The following is a 17,872-nucleotide window of genomic DNA, read 5'->3' as shown; positions in this document are numbered from 1 at the left end:
GAAGCTTCCATACTGTGTTTAGGAATAGCTGTGTGGAGAAAACTGCTCTTATGACATTTCCTGTGTCCTCCTCTTGGTAATAGGAAAAGCATCTGGGACCTGCATGACTACCTACACCCAACATGAGCTCTAGCCTTCCTTTCACAGCTGTGTCCCATGCTGTATGCACATGTGTAAAGAACATGGGCATCAGCCTGGTCCTGAAAATGGGCTTAAAACGGACTGGTTTTGAGACTATTTATACATAGGACAAAGGCAATGAAAGTAGAGACAAGACCTTTAGTATTCTTAAATCTTGTAGCAAGGGAGATCCGCAGCTGGAGCACAAAACTCCTTTGGTACACTAAGATACGTCAGAAATAGCTGGTTTAGGTGTTAGCAGAATAACTTGAACATGTACCCACTGCAACAGAAAAGGACGTGAGGCTCCTGAATTGAATGAGCTATTCTAGGCTTGGCTGTGAATTCTCTTCATTTTTTCCACTGCTTATTAGGGGCACTGGTTCCTATTGTCTTGTGCTGGTGAGGGAGGAAGATACAACAGTTTTATGTCCCACCTGAGTCTAGGTCAGCCTAGGAGCGCTTCCTGGCACTGCAGGACCTCTTTTCCTGGGGGTTCTGAGAAAAACCTGCAAGGTGCTATAGTTTGAGCTCTTCCAAAGGCAAGAATATGCTTTTTGGAAATATTTGGGGGAACTCCAGGAGAACAGCTTCTTTTGGAGGCAAGGAAATCACTACAGCTACATGTTTAACCAGGCAGACGAGCTGAAACAAGTGGCTCCCAGGAGGTCTCATCATTGTTCTTAGGAGCGTAGTTGGGACAAGCTTCTGTTCTGTGCCGCGTGGGTGTCTCAAATTAGGAAAGATGCACTTCTGCTGACAAGGGACTGCCATAGGGGATCTCACTTTATTTTATAAAGTCTTACACATGGTCTGCCTTCCAAAATGCTCAGAGTTACCTTGAGGGCGTTTTAACTGAGCATTTTTTAAATACTCTCTGGAGCACTCACTAGTGGTCCAGGAAGACAATTACCTGTTCTCTGATACTGCGATGCTGCAGGATGAAGGAGACTGGAGCCTGCTTCTCTCCTGGACTCAGGGCATCATAGTGCCACCAGGGTTTCTTCGGTGAATTTGTACTGTGATCTGGTGTTGCCATTGGAAGTAACATACCATCAGCTTTGTACTGAGTTTGCAAGACGTCAGGACTGAGCCTTACCAGGTTTATTCCATCCGAAATTTTCTTAACCTGCCTAAGCATTGTTTTACTTGGTTTAGCTGTGACAACAAATTCACTGATTGACCAGGTGCTTGTGGCTATTTGCTGTATTTTTGTATAACCATAGTTTACATGAGTAGCAGTAACAAGCAGTTATTTGATGAAGAATGAGATGCAGATCTAACACAATGATGTAGTGTAGAGAAATATAGGGCTGGTACGAAATCAGACACCTTGAGAAGTGGAGATACAGGATGCAGCACAGAAGAATGTGGGTGTGGGATGAGAGAAGATGGAGCATGGCTATAAACAGCTCAATCATGGGTAGTTACAGAAATGCAGACCTTGAGCTGGACAAAACCAATTTTGGGATAAGTAAGAAAATAGAGAAATAGTATCTAACATACATAATGCAAATTCAGATGTAACCTGAATCTGTAGATTAATGAAGAAAAGCATACTAGCAAGTATATAAAAATGACCCAAAATGGATTTTAGAGTAAGGGAGGATAAACCAGTAACATAAGCAGTATATTCTGCCCGATGGAGTGTACCAGAGGCTGACAACTTATGGTGTTAACCTCACCATCAGTCCAAAGTTACTGATTTTAAGGCCCCATGGAGCAACGGAAGAGTGAGCGTCACACCAGAAAAAGGGATAGAAACTAAACTAAAGCAATAATAATTGTATTATTACTATTTTTGAAACTTCTTCTGTATAGAAATACTCTATATGGAGTTATTATTCTTTCTTTAATAATTGGATGAAGACTATGATTCTTAAATTAGACAGTTAAGTTCTCAATTATACTAACAATAAGTTCTTGGCTTTACCAACATACATGGTGTATGCAGGTGTATGGTTCCTCTTTGCCTCTGCACAACATGTGGATTATAACACTTCAGAGGTTGAATTTTTTGGATGAAATACAAATAACTACACAGTAGGTGTTTCCATCCAAGCTGGTTACCACAGATGCACATTATTGTCAGCGGAAGCTATAATTTAATCTTAAAGTAGAAGTCTAAAAAGGGGTCAGGTTAATCATGCTGTAAGACTGTCTCCTTTTTTATTTACTGTTAATTATACACAGAACCCAGGCTGACTAGCTTAGGCGGAATTGGTTTAAGACTTCAGATGTTCTGAAATGATGTGAATCTAGCCCAGATGCACACACTGTTCTGACTTCACTGGCTTTTGGCTGCAGACTTGATATGTCCTTGGGATGGATGATCCAAGAAACCCTTCTGAGAAGGATCCATTGATCATGTAGTGTTGCTGCAAGCGGCATGCAGAAGCAGCTGACCAGGCTGCTGACAAGTGGGGTTGAAAGCCATTTGGGAAGCTAGGATTTCCTCAAGTTTTCCTCAAGCCAACACCAGAGCATTGTCTTGTATTTAAATAAATTAACTTGGATGTGAATGTGCCCTGCAGTTTACACCCCAAGCAGTGAGTAGCAGAGGCATAGCTATGCTCATAAACAACAGTGACAGTCACTCTTGCATTCGCTCTCCTAATACCAGGATGAATTTGTTAGCATGACTTTTCAGTTAGTTATCTAATCTGAGGTACCTAAAAAGATCTGATGATACTCAGAAAACTATTACTTTCCAAGGCCATTGTGACATTGATGTTGTAGAGAGCTGCCAAGTCAACAAACCAGCTTGTCTGTGTTAATGGATGCAATTCTAGGGAGGGATATGCATATTAGTGTGTCTAGACTGGAGCTCAGGCTTTGAAGATCATTTCCCACCAGTCTAAAGCATCTCTCACTGAACATATCAGTCTCTCACTATTAATTTATCGTGTGTATTTACCAGAGGACTCCCTTTGCTGGCTGGTAAGATCTCCTGCTCTGGCCGTAGTCTTGTGCAGACCTTACAGCCCTTCTCCGGGGGCCCTAGCGGACCGTGATTTATCATAGAAAAATAGAATCATTTAGGGTGGAAAAGACCCTTAAGATCATCAAATCCAATCACTAACTTAGCACTGCCAGTGCACTGCTAGACCACGTCCCTAAGAACCACATCTACATGTCTTTTACATATCTCCAGGGATGGTGACCTCACCACTTCACTGGACAACCTGTTCCAATGTTTGATAAACCCTTTGGTGAAGGAATTTTTCCTAATATACAATCTAAACATCCCTTGGCGCAACTTGAGGAAGTTTCCTCTCATCCTATCACTTATTACCTGGGAAAATGTGTTCCTATTATAAGGGGCTTACCTTTCATGCTGGCACCCCAAATGCCTTGTCAGAAGAAAGCACTATACTTCTGGAGGCCCCTGCAGCATGCAGAGATGTGGGCTCAGAGACAAGGCTTTGAATTCTGGCATCTTACGGATATCTGGACATTATCCACATCCCAGGACATCTTCCAGGTCATTTCTTCTTTGCTCCATGAGGCTTCAGTTTCTACCCTGCATTCCTCCTGCCATTTATCTTATTTGACCTTGGGTACATTCATAGTCTTTAGTCTTTACATATCCCTCACCTACACAATGTATAGGTCTTCAGGACGGGCTCTGACTGTAACTTTACATGGCACCTTCCCCAATGGACTGAATTGTGACTTATGGTTGCTGCACTATTACAGAGAGATATTGCAAAAACACTTTAACACTCCAACTGTTAGAAATATTCTGTGTGCAGGTAGATAGAACGTAGTTACCTAAAAGCTCTCTGGACATGTTCCAGGACCTGATCATAGTATATAATCATAGGATGGTTTGGGTTAGAAGGGACCTTAAAGATCATCTAGTTCCAATGTCCCTTCCATGGGCAGGGGTATGTCACACTACACCAGGTTGCTCAAGGCCTAATCCACCCTGGCCTTCAGCACTTCCAGGGATGGGACATCCACAACTTCCCTGGGAAACCAGTTCCAGTGTCTCACCACCTTCATTGTGAAGAATTTCTTCTGTGTGTCTAATCTGAATCTTCCTCCCTCTAATTTAAAGTCATTTTCCCGTCATCCTATCACTCCACCTCCCCAGCTTTCTTGTAAGCGCCCTTTAGGTACTAGCAGGCTGATATAAGGTCTCCTCAGAGTCTTTTCTTCTCTAGGCTGAACAACCCCAATTCTCTCAGCCTGTCCTTATAGCAGAGGTGCTCCATTCCTCTGATCATCTTTGTAGCCCCCCTCTGAACTGGTTCCAACGGTTCCATATCCTTCTTATGCTGGAGATTCCAGAACTGGACACAGTACTCCAGATGGGGTCCAACAAGAGCAGAGTAGAGGGGAAGAACCACCTCCCTCAACCTGCTAGCCATGCTCCTTTTGATACAGCCCAGGCATTTGGTGATCAGTTTTATTCAAGCAATGAACATGAGCCAGCAGTGTGCCCAGGTGGCCAAGAAGGTCAATGGCATCTTGGCTTGTATGAGAAATGGCATGACCAGCAGGTCCAGGGAGGTTATTCTGCCCCGGTACTCAGCGCTGGTGGGTACCTTGAATACTGTGTTCAGTTCTGGGCCTCCCACCATAAGAAGGATGTTGAGGCTCTGGAGTGTGTTCAGAGAAGAGCAACAAAGCTGGTGAAGGGGCTGGAGAACAAGTCTTACGAGGAGCGGCTGAGAGAACTGGGGTTGTTTGGCCTGGGGAAGAGGAGGCTGAGGGGAGACCTTATTGCTCTCTACAACTACCTGAAAGGAGGATGTGGAGAGGAGGGAGCTGGCCTCTTCTCCCAAGTGACAGGGAACAGGACAAGAGGGAACCGCCTCAATCTCTGCCAGGGGAGGTTCAGGCTAGACATCAGGAAAAGAATTTTCACGGAAAGGGTCATTGGGCACTGGCAGAGGCTGCCCAGGGAGGTGGTTGAGTCACCTTCCCTGGAGGTGTTTAAGGGATGGGTGGATGAGGTGCTGAGGGGCATGGTTTAAGGGAGTGTTTGGAATGGTTGGACTAGATGATCCAGTGGGTCCTTTCCAACCTAGTGATTCTATGTTTCTATGTTCTTTTCCATGTTCGCTATTCTGTTGCTTCAGATGTGCTTTCAGGATGGTCTGTCCGTGGCCAACACGTGAGCCTGAGGCACTGGGGCAGTTCTCACTCACCATTTTAATCTTAAAGGAGCTCTTTCCTAGCTTGCAGAAGAGCTAGGTGAACTGAAGTTTTGCTGCCTACCATATCTCAGCTCGACAGAGATGGTTGAAGCAGCTCACTGGTTCTCAGCTCAAGCCATACTTTTGCTTGACATCCTTTCAATTTTTTATTTTTTTTTATACAGCCAAGACAATTAGAAATATATCTAAAAATTCAAACTGAGAATCCCAAGAGCTAGGACTCACCCCCTTCCAGCCCTGCCTCCTCACCTTCCCACAGTGTAGGATGCACAGTAGCACAGAGGAAGGAAGAAGCAGTGAAAAGCTCAGTAGGGGATTTGGTGACTCATATTTGACGAATGGCTCACACCCAGCTTTATGTGGGTCTACATTAGTTTAGCTGCTTCAGAGTGCTTTGCATCTAAGGCAGGGAGGCTACTGTCCCTTATTCTGCTTTGTGGCAGCATTGCTTCCAGTGTCAAATGCTGTGCTTTGTTAATCCAAGTGTATCGAGACAACTGCCTTTTGCTATTTGCACCACGTAAAAATCAATATGCCACTTACATATCTTCTCTGACTGTCATCCCAGACACTTCTGCTCTGCTATTATGTGCAGAAAGTTTACCTCCTTCAAGCAGAACGCTTTCTATTTTCTGCATGAATGCAATAAATGCTACATTATGACCCCCTCTAAATTATAGGCACAAGAAAAGGATTTACAAAGGATATTACAGGAAAGATGGTTTGTGAAAACAGTGTATTGGTCTCCATGAACAAGAATATCCTTTCTAGTCCCACCTCTTACTGAGAACTGAATTTTGACCATATACTTCAACTGTAAGGTGTTTGTAGGTCTCTGTCTTGGAGGTGTGGTGGAACAGGTAAGAACAAGTTGAGATCCAAAAGCCGAGAATTCCTCATCTAGACCTATCCTATCTGATCTGCAACACAATAGACTATTTTGGGGCTAAATAGCCAAGAACAATATATGAAAGACACTGTGGCCTGTAGGATCATGGCCTTGGATAGAAAGGAGAGATGCATGGAGAGGGAGCAAAGGAGAGAAAACATTGTTGAGGAAATGATTGAGAATGCCCTATGGAGAGTGAGCAGCTTTGAAGTGTGTAATGGCCAAAACAGCACACATAGACACCGAATTTAGATGTTTAAATATTGGAACAGGAAAATCTTGGAAGAGGAAAGCCAAAGCAGATGGATACATAAGAGAGATCAGATGCCAGGTCCTCTTGGCACAGTGGGGAAACTGAGGTACCTGTGTAGTGGGAAGGCAGGCATGTAGTACAATATGGGAGCCACCAAGCTAGGTAGTGGGCAGCACCATGCCCTGGGCAAAATCCCCTGGTCACTGGGATGGATGTGCCACACTGTGGTCTCCTTCACATGGCAGGTAGTACCTGGGTCCTCTCCCAAAGTGGAACAGACAGAGAGGTTATTGCCTTTTTTCCACCATTTATCTACTGTCCCAGTGGTCAGAAACACCTCAGAAAGCCAGCAGTTCCACTCCTACTTCCATAGAGTATTTCTACCCAGACCTGGGACATATGCCTAGCGACAGTCTGCTGGTCCCAGGGATGGGATGGAAGGTGTCCACCCTCATCCCAGTGATGCCCAGTAATTCAGCAGCAAAGGCATTGTACTGAAACAATGCCAAATCCTTGCTAGGACAGAGGGCTCTCCCAAACAAGCCTGTTCTGGCCCTCCCTGCTGTGCAGGAGCCATCATCCCTGCTGATATGTGACACCCAACCCACCTCAGTGCTTGTTCCAATTGCAGCATCAGGAGCGGGGGTTGCCTGGTTTGCTTTGCTCCATTCCATCTTGGAGGCTCAGAGGAGACCTTCGGGTTTCTCCAGTGGCCCTTCCTTGCTCTCAGCAACGCCCACTCTGCAGCCCTGCCCATGGTGACTGAGCCCTCCTAGGCTTCTTCTGGGGGAAAGTGCCAGCAGATGGTGCTCTAAGACCCCAATTTAGCTCTTCTGCCCCACATCCCAGGGCGGGAGTGCCTTGCCGCAACCACCCACAAAACCCTCTCTGCCCAGATTTTCCCTACCATGGGTACTGCACTTTAAAGTTTCTGTAGAGCCAAAGTTCCGCATGCTATAACATCTTCTAGCTCCATCCATCCCCCAAGGCATTTTGTACCAGCAGCATTTTTCCCTGACAGGGGAGATTTCCAAGCTAAGAAAAAAACAATATTAGCTTCTTGCTTCAGAATCGATCTGTTTGAGAGACAACTAATTCCTCTAGCTCACTCATAAAAAATTGTGGTATGCATCTTACCAGCATATCCTCATGGATTGACTGCCGCTGGCTTGATGGTGATGCTTTGAGTAGACTCTGGTCCAGCTCAGAGATGTACCCAGCAATCTTCAGAGATGGACAAAGTCGTTTTTCTGATAAAAAAAGACAAATTTTCAAGGCAAAAAGATCTGTCAGCATATGACAATATAACCTGGATTCAGACAGAAAAAGGCAGTGCTGGTCAGAGTGCTGTGCTCTGTAGTTTATGGGAGAAGTAGGGTCTGTGTTTACGAAGCAAGAGGAGTGTAAGAAAGTGCTTTTAAGCTGTCAGCTATTTATGTCCCTTCCTTGTTTAATTATGGACTAAGTATAACAGTGGTAGAGACCAGAAGGTGCAAGTTATTGATGCCTTGGCTCAAAAGCAGTGTAGAAACTTTAAATTCTTGCTGCACTACTGTTTGCTTTACAAGGATGGATAGCAAGAGGTGCGGCTTTGCCCATATTACCTAGGGCATGGTTGCTTGGGTATTTAGGCTGGTGGGTCAGACAATGAGTTTTGTGCCCTTGCAGTTTCTGAGTCCTTTTTTTCAGTTGTTGCTATGAATAAATTTAGTATATTGTGGGAGAACCCCAAAGCTCCCATTTCAGTTACAACTCTTCCTTCCTGGAAATCAAGCTGCAGTTGCTCACTGAAGAAAAGCCAACGCTGTGGTGTTAGCTCCAAAACTCGTAACGGGTTTTTGTGGCCAAATCTACAGAAATTTCTTTTTCTCCTCACCAAAATGTAGCTGTCTCTGAGATAAACTACAACAGGGGTTTAATGCTGTGCAATTTCTTAGCAAGAAGAATTGCATGTCCTGCTGAAAGTGCGAGGGGAAATTTTGTTTAGCAGGATATAAATACCAGACCTGGAGTTTGGCTGTGTGACTAGAGATCCAGAAAATTGCTGCCAATAAGAACAGTCCTGAGTCCCATCCTGGAGATGGTAGCTCCCACAGTGTCTGTGGCATCCATTGTGGGAGGAGAAGGATGCTGGAAATGCTGCTTAGGAAGCTCTGAAGTCCTCCTGCACCTTTGCTTTTGGGGAGAGGCTGGGGGGAAGAAACAAGCAATTTGATAGAAAACAGAGAAATACACTGGTAATGAGATAGCTGTCAACACTCCCTGTGGATAACCTCATGGCAGCAGAATTATTTATAGACAGAAGTGTCTGAGAACTTATTTTCTTTGACACTGTGGCCCTGGCAGAGTAATGGATAGCTCTACAGGACCGGTTTTCAAAACCACTCAATTAGAAGCAATGAGGTGCAAAATTACATGTGCAAAGAGATGGAAACATAGATGTTTGAGATGAAAAGGGCCTTGCTGGCCTGCCAGCAACACCCAGTTCCCAGTGGGGCAGAAAGAGAGCTCTTAGCTAAGCACCCCAGTGTACAATTGTTCTTTTTTATGGGTATTTTCTAACTTGTGACTATGAAATATGGAGCCTGAAAAGTAGAAATGGCTGGGTTATTGTTTGCTGCTCCGGATGCCTCTGTATGTATAAATCCCTGTCTATGGAGGGAAATTGGTTTGCTTCTCTCCAGAGGAAGACAGTTAGAAAGAACGTGATTTAAAGTGAAGTTCCCATTTCGATTCATTCGAGATGAGGGTAAAAGTAGCTTTTTCCAAAAGGGCATATCCATCTGAGATCATCAGATGGAGAGCTGGTCAGAAACTGCTCACTTTGAAGTGCAGTCAGCAAGGTCTCCTTATTTTTGTTCTTCCTTGCCATTGCTCACAGCCCAAAATAAAAAAGTCTTACTAGCCTGAAAATCAGCGGCCTACTCCTCAGGTACATTTTACTTAAGAGAAGTACAGGTGGATTTTTTTTTTTCTCTGCAAAATTTAATATTTTATCAGACTAAACTGTTGCTTACTGACCTTTGGGATTTTGAGTGACCAAGGCTTTCAGATCACACTCAGTTCCTGGGAAAAATGCACCTCCCATTCTGCTTTTTCTGATTACAGATGAACTTCGGTCCTGAGAGGAGGGTGCATCTCACTGTTTATTTCAGTTTTTCTCAGGGCTTGTGCTGGTCTTTATCCAGGATGTCTCTTGCTGAATCAATTTCAGGAGAATGGAGGGAGGAGAACTGTTAGCTGGCATACCACTTGCAGTAGAGATATTTGCCTTACAGTGCTGCATCAGAAGGTGATATTTTTTCATAGAATAAAGGGGCAACCAGCTATTAAAGGTCATAAAGATGCTTTGGTTCTTATTAAGACCAAGTCTCAGCTGCAATAATTTGAATGACAAAGTGCTCCAACTGCAATTAGCCAGCTCATTGGGTCACCATGAGCATCGTATGCAGGCTGCCTTGCTCTCTTCTCTTTCCTGCTTTCCCTTCTACTTCTTTCATGCATCTTCTATGACCTATACATGCAATATGAAAGTCTTTATTATTGTCGTTGTTTGCAGTAGTCATTACAACACAGAGGTTCATCAGCAGGGCAAAATCCAGCCAGCAAGTGCCAGCAGACCCAAGTACTGGCATTTGATCCCATTTTGAAGCTTCATCCTTAGGAGTCAGCTGTGGTCTAACAGGCAGGGAAGAGAGGTCTGAGTGCTATTTTGTACTCTTTTGAGTAGTGTTTCTGAGCCCTTGGGCATACAGGGTAAACAGCAGCTCTGCAGTTTGAGCGCTGACTGTGTTTTGTATGGTTGGTCACCTTATCCTGATCCTACCCAGAGTCCTTGTGTTGCTATACACAAGCCACATCCATTTCAAGGTATGATTAACCCAATTTCCTTCACATTTCTAAATGCAAATGTCTCCATTTGACTGAATCAACTCAGCTCCCTTTTTTAGCTGCAGAAGAGTAATGGCCACTGCTAAAGCAATTCCCTGACCCATTTTAGGTTCCTGCCTTAGAATAAGTCAGATGATGTATTGTGCCTCTACAATAAAATGAGAAAACTCCTCTCTGACTTCGACTACCAGTTGTAAAGGACTGAGATACTGCACGACTGAAACTTCACCAACTTCATGTGCCTAATCAGAACCCTCTCCCCCCCCACAAAATGTTTAATTAAAGATCAATTTAACATTACTATTAAGCCCAGATGTATTGGGCAGTGCTTTTGTTTTCCCAGAAAGTCAGATTCCCATGCAGTGCATCAGGGGAGAAGTTTAAGTCTCTGGTCTGCAGATGCTTGTGATTCCACGAGACTTTCCCAAAGGATTGGTGGAAAATAAAAACAACAGGTTTAGCCATTTCAGCTGTTGTACAAGATTCTGTAGCTTCATGGGGGAATTTGTCAAGTCCAGGCTGAAAACAACTGTTAAAAGACACATTCTCTTCTGGGCTGTCCTGATGTCTGGGTTAAAGTCAGTTGTTGATGGTAAACCCTGTTCTTCATTATGAATCAGCCTTGAGGGTGCTGATTCTTGCTGTCATTGCAGTTGTATATCCAGGGCATGTTGATTTGTCCATCTGGGAGAAGAATGTGTGGGGTGGTGTTGTGTCCTCCTCTGTGTCACCTATGCCTTGCTGAAAGGTGCCTTGGACCATGTGCCATTCCTGAGCTGTGGACCAAGACTCATAGTGTGACCAGAGACTCCTGGCCAAGGGGAAATTTGTATTTGAGACCAATGGTCTCAGTGGTAAAATGGCAACCAAGACCTCATGGGAAGCAATTCCCTTCCCTTAATTTGCTGCTCTTGCCCCATCCCCAAGACAGACCCTAAGCTGGAGTAGGGAGCTCTGAGCAGGAAGAGTCATCCCCTCAAGGATGCCCTGAGCTCCAGCTTCTAGGTTCCTGGAAAGGAACTTGGTGGCACCACTGTGTTGATCCACATGCAGGCAGCCTGCCTGTGCCCCGGGTCCTCTCCATACCACTGCTCACATAAAATGAGCAGTGTTCAGCCATTACGGATGCAGAGGGTGTTGGCATGGAGGGAGTGCCATTCATCAAAGGTCTTTGGTCTCTACTCATTATGTACTGGCTAAAATGAATAAACGTTAATGAGGCAATTTTTGGACATTTCCGCATTGTATGCACAATAATTATTTTCTGCCCTTGCAAAATAGTCCCTAATTAAATTGATAGATTTCAACAAGGTCTTGAGAGACTAAGCCTTGTTCCTCTTTTATAGGGGCAGTGTGGCCTGTGAAATCCATTGTGGCTGAGCTCTGCAAGGCACAACAGGGTTTTCAAATGCCTCCCTTTGCTGGATTTTAATAGGCTGAACAAATAGAAACCTTTGGTGAAATCAAAGTTAAAGAAAGAGGCGACGTGTGTCTTTCTTGTGGAGAAAAAAAAATAGCCACCCAACCTAATTGCTTTAAATGCCCTAGGACAATGTGATATCAAATGTACAGGAGAACAAGATGAAACTCATTAATTCACTCGAGTCAGAAATGCCTGCTCATGAAAATGCAGGCAGGAAGCTGCTCTCTTTTTACGGTCTGAATTAAACAAGGCGACATTTCCTTGTATTGCCTCCTGCTCTAGAAACAGCCCTGCTGTAAAGGGACCACCTAAATGCAGTATCTCTAAGCTATATAACTGGAGTCCTATTTCTTCTCAGTGATAGCTGTTGAACCAAATGGAGGTCAAGAGCACATTACTACTAGCCTTAAAAGACAGCAGTGTTTTTTGAGGAGTCTGTGCTTTAAAGCTAAATGGTCTGACTGTCAAACTGTATCTGCTGTCCTTGGAGCAAGCTGTTGCAATGGCTTTGGAAATGGTTGGTGGTTCTTGCATGAGCAGATTACAGCAAATCAACTGAGCTACAGCAATTTCTGGGTTGTAAACTTGTTGCTGGGCAAAAGCACTGTTATTGCCCTGAGCTTAGATCATGAGCAGAGGGCATGAACCTAAACTAGATTACTTCTCATTATCTACAAACTGGAAAGTGCATGCAGGCAGCTGATGAGTAGTATCTCAACACAGAGTAATGTGACCTTGTGCTTGTGTCTTCAAGCATTAGGAATGTGACATCTGTGGCTCTTGTTTATTTGGGGATTGAAAGCAAAAGCAAAGTAGGAGTCTAAGGCGCTGTGTAGAGGCTCCTAGCCCATAGACTTGTGCAAAGCATTTGACACTGTCTCGCACAATATCCTAGTTTCTAATTTGGAGAGACATGGATTTGGCAGATGGCCTGGTTAATGGATAAGGAATTGGCTGGATGGTCACACTCAGAGAGTTTTGGTCAATGTCAAAATGTCGGAGTGCAGAATGGTAATGAGTGGCATTCCACAGGGGCCAGTACTGGGACTGGTGCTTTTTAACATCTTTATCAATGATGTGGTTGGTAGGATTGAATGTACCCCCAGCAAGTCTGCCAATGACACCAAGCTTTGTGGTGTGTGTCAACATGCTGGACGAAAGGGATGCCATCCAGAGGGATTTTGGCAGTCTTGAGAAGTGGGCCTGTGCCAACCTCATAAAGTTCAAAATGACCAAATGAAAGGTCCTGCACATGGTACAGGGCAATCCTAAGCACAAAGAAAGGCTGGGCAGAAATGGGTTAGAGTGGTCCTGAGGAGAAGGACTTGAAGGTGTTGGTTGATGAGAACCTCAACATGAGTTGCTAATGTGCACTTGCAGCCCAGAAAGCCAGCCATATCCTGGGCTGCATCAAAACAAGTGTGGCCAGCAAGTTGAGTGAAGTGATTCTGTCCCTCTGCTTCTCTCTGCTAAGACCCCATCTGGAGTACTGCATCCAACTCTACAAGTCCCAATGTAAGACAGACAAAGACCTGTTAGAACAAATTCAGAGGAGGACTGTGAAGATGATCCAAGGGCTGGAACCCTTCTATGAAGACAGTCTGAGAGAGTTCTCATTGTTGAGCCTGGAGAAGAAAAGGCTCTGGGCAGATCTTATAGCAGCCTTTCAGTACCTGAAGATGCCCTACAAGAAAGCTGGGAGGGACTTCTTACAAGGGCATGCCGTGATAGAACAAGATTTAATTGCTTTAAACCAAAAGAGATTAGATTCAGATTAGATCTAAGAAGCATTTTCTACACTATGAGGGTGGTGAGACACTGGAATAGGTTGTCCAGAAAAGTTGTGGGTGCCTCCTCCCTGGAATTGTTTCAGGCCAGGTTGGATGAGGATTTTAGCAACCTGATCTAGTAGAAGGTGTCCTTGCCCATGGCAGGTGGGTTGAACAAAGATGACCTTTGATGTCCCTTCCAACCCAAACCATTCTGTGATTCTATGTGCTCTGAGCCCAAAAAGCACTTTGTGGGGAACCTTCATGGAAGACAGATGTAAGCACAAAGCCAGCAGCAAATTGGAGGTGACCTGTCCATACCACATAGGAAGAAATCCGTTTACACCCCAGAGCCGCCTTCTCTTCCTAGGGGTAATATAATCAATGCAAACACTGAAAAGACAGAGGAACTCAAAGCTGAATTGTGCAGGGCTCGTTCAATGGCATCAATAATGATACAAACAACCTGTTCACCCCAAGGGCAGCATCATGGCAAGTTGAGACATTACACACCAGGACAGGCTGGGATAGAGGGTAAGTACAGTGACTTTGAAATTCTCACACTGGCAAGCCGATGCCTATTGCAGACCATTGCCTATTGCAGACCATTGCTGCCTCTCCCTCAGCCTGCCTACAGGGACCATCCTCTGTGACTTTCCTTCTCTACATCTCAGCATCTTACATGCCATCTTTCAGCCTGATTTTCCTTATTCCCCTTTCCAGTTCATGTGCAAGCACCAAAGAAAAGACAAAAGAGACAGAAAGACAACTGAGACCTTGAAAACCATGCTGGCAAAATTGTGCTTGGAGCAGAAGCACATCGATTTGGATATGGAGTATTGATTAATTTTTATCACCCTGCTTGCTAACTACACAGGATTTGCTCTTGAGTGAAAAAAAAAAAAATCAAAATGAGCCTAGAGGAACAGCGAGAGATAAGGGGAAAGATGTTTGCTCAAGTTATTTCTCATCACAAAATGCTTTTAGCTCCAGATCTTAGGTAGGGAGCCAGTTCCTCACCTCCCTTTTTAGTAATTAAAAGAAAATAAGAAAACCTGGCAGTTTACCAGACATTCTTTATACATAGAATTAATATCTTTTTATCTTCATGAGATAATACATTGAGCTAGAAGAGTCAGATCAGAACATGAATGTCTTTGTTGTAATTCCAACTCAAAGAAACATTTTTTTAATTTTTTTTTTGTAATAAAACCTAACAGTATTAAGTGGCCTTGATTTTCCATTGCAGTGTTGCGGCTTGGTGCCTGAGTAGAATCATATGGCTGGATCTGCAAATGGAGTAGGCTGGTTGGTTTACTGGTAAGGTAAAAACTAAAGCTACTGATTTAACTGGGGCTCTATTGCTCTGATTAAACAAAGAATCTAGCCCATCGTTTTCAGTAAAGTTATCTTGAGGTGATGCAGCAGGGTATTTGTGTTAGAATCAAGTTGCCTGGCACTGGGGACACAGTGAGACAATTACTGCAATAACAGTACAAAGGTACGAGAAAGAAAAAAGTAACCCAAGGAAAAAGAAGCCAATTCCTCAGGAGTGGAGATTCGGGGATACAAACAGAAAGTCAGTGCATTTACTAGAAAGGCGGTGTTGAACAGAGAAGAGTCCTTACACTAAAATTGTAGCAAACCCAAATCTCCTGCCTGAGACTAATTCCTAGTGAGCAGCCTGAAGGAGACGAAGTAACACCCTGCCTCCCTCCCAAATTCTTTCCTCTGATTGTCTACCTATTTTCATATCAAAGACTCAACTTGGGTATCTTCCATCTTGGCTATCACCATTACCAAGGAATGAGCTTCAAATTAACCTTCTTGGAAGATGGTTTCTCAGGAAACCTTCTTCAATAACAGGTTTTACATGTCTTTTTAAGATCCCCTTCAGAAGCATCAAAGTACCCACTAATTGCTGTGCTCTGCCTCACAAATGCCTGGATCTGAGTGGATGAATAGGATCCTCTTAGACTGGTTAACTTTAAAATATTTCATTATTTCACTGTCAGGTAGACAATTAAGAGTCAGAAAATTGTTACTTCAGTCAAGTCACTTTGACTGAGCCAAGTAACTGTGCATTTCTCCACACCTCAGAGCCCTCGTGTTTTTCTAAGGTCTTCATTGCATTCATGTCATTCCAGTCTTCATGTCTTTCCTGAGAGATTCCTGAAGCTCTCATTTTCCTTTACCAACTGAAATGAGCTCAAAGAGGCAGTTTGATGGCTGTGTCTTGATGAGATCAGGTGTTGCTTTACCAGATGCAGCCTGGATTCCAAGACCAATTTGCCTACTCAAAACAAAAGGAGAAGCCCCCAAAGTGATCTCCATGTATTCTATATGCAGTAATATCAAACCCTGTTTTCATCAGCAATGAAAACAGAGATAGACACAGGAAACTACCAGATATAATTAAGTTTCAGCTGTTTAAGTTTCTCATACTCAAGGCTGTGTTATAAAAACCCAGGCCATGGGTGTCACGCAAACAATTTGAGTGCCTGTGTGGCAGAACCGCTTGGAGATAAAGCTCCTCTCTCTCACAGATACTAATGTTTTTTTTCTTCCTTGTTATTTACTTGGGAATTAATTAATGATGGTTTAAAGTCCGTCACACTGATTCAACCTCAGCTGCACTATGGAGCTATCAAATTCCCAGAAGTCACTCAGGCCTGTGTTTGCCACCAGATGCACAGCAGTTTCCTGGTGCTTTGATATTCCTAAGGGTTGTATGTGCCTTCAGAGAGATTATTTAAATGCTACTAATAAGCAACATTGTTTAATGAGATTCCTCTCTTGTTCCTGCAAGTTTCGTTCCTGCTAGTTTAATTCCTGCAGTGAACTTATGAAGTACAATTTGATCAAAAATCTGCTCCCATTCTTCAGGATTAATCAATTAATTAGTACTAGGGCATGCTCGGCGGCTTGGAGCGTCCGTTCAGGTATCTCTTGATACATTGACAGACTGGTCTGTGGCTTTGCTCACACCTCTGAATTTCTGAGCATGTTTCAAGGGATAAAGTGGGGCAGGAACCATTCCTGATAAGCTACTGAGTTCAGAAATATTCATCCTGCAAGCTGCTGGCCGTCAGGGAGCACAGGGAGATGTGCAGGGACCATATCACAGTGTCACAGACTTTTATATCTCTGGACCATATATATCTGTCCATACTGGACAGCTTCCCCTGGCTAACCTTTTGCTATTTCCCCTGGTGTTCCAAACTGGCTGAGGCCACCAGGACATAGTTAGAATACTACTGAGTCCCGACACATCTCTGTGCAGGGACAGGTACAGGAGCACAGCCCAGCACTGTGCTTGCACAGCTGCATTGCTTGCAGCCCTGGAGCATGGGTGGAGAGGAGACATCTGCCTGAAAATCCTTTCCAGAGGCTGGCAGGGAGACACAGACTTCTGTGCAACAATTATTAGCAAAATGTAGGTAATAACTTTGTATTGTGTTCCATATCTGATTAGATTTATCATTTAGAAATAGCCAACCCCTCTGAAAGGCTGCACCGGAGGAGCTGAATGACAGTGGGAGGTGGTCTCATGTTTCTGGAAGAGAAATGATGCTTTTGCATTGAGGACGCCCTGTTTCCCAGCCATTTCTGCCTGCCTTGCTCTGCCAGCCTGCTGTCTCACCAAGTGACACCCATGGCAGCAGCCAGCATCATCAGCCCATTGGGACAAGACACAGCCCAACTCATCCACATACACAGCTGGGATTTCCAGATCCTCCTTGTCTCCTGCACCTTCAGAGATCCAGTTGTTGTGTCCATCTCTTGTCAGGTGTCCAGTTCCATGTAGGGAATTGGTCTTGATGTAACAATCGTTGTCAGATAAAATTAACAGAGGTCATCTCATTCACCCAGAGGCTGGTCAGCCAAACAGCATTGCGTGACAAGTTTTAATTAGATCCACAATGATTTCCCGCCCTGGGAGAGTTGTTTAGTGTCTCGCTGAACACACGCAACGTAAGTGGCTGGTTGCCACGGTGTACTGAAGGGCAGCTCCCAACTTGTCCCTTTTCACAACAGTGGGGAGAAATTTGTGTGAAACAAATTGAGATGAGGTTTTGTGGTTGCTGTCCTTCAAATACACACTTTCGTGCTCCCACAACTGTGTGTTTGCTTTCACTTTTTTCCTCCTGCATAAGCAGAATCACACCTTTTTCTGCTGGCTTCTTTCTCTCTCAACCATATGCTCTTTAGTCTTTCGCCATTCCGTGGCTCACAGGCCCTGCCAGTTCATCTCCATCACAACTGAGCTCTTTTTACCTCTCTCAGGAAGAAGTTTGGTGGCAGAAATTCTCACAGATGATCAGGTTTAAGGGAGAAATTCCCCCTGGGCAAAGCTCT

The sequence above is a fragment of the Cuculus canorus genome, chromosome 1 (genome assembly GCF_017976375.1).
Source record: "Cuculus canorus isolate bCucCan1 chromosome 1, bCucCan1.pri, whole genome shotgun sequence".
Classification (NCBI taxonomy): domain Eukaryota; kingdom Metazoa; phylum Chordata; class Aves; order Cuculiformes; family Cuculidae; genus Cuculus; species Cuculus canorus.
The sequence above is the reverse complement of the archived record's forward strand: the minus strand, read 5'-3'. Positions refer to the sequence as shown.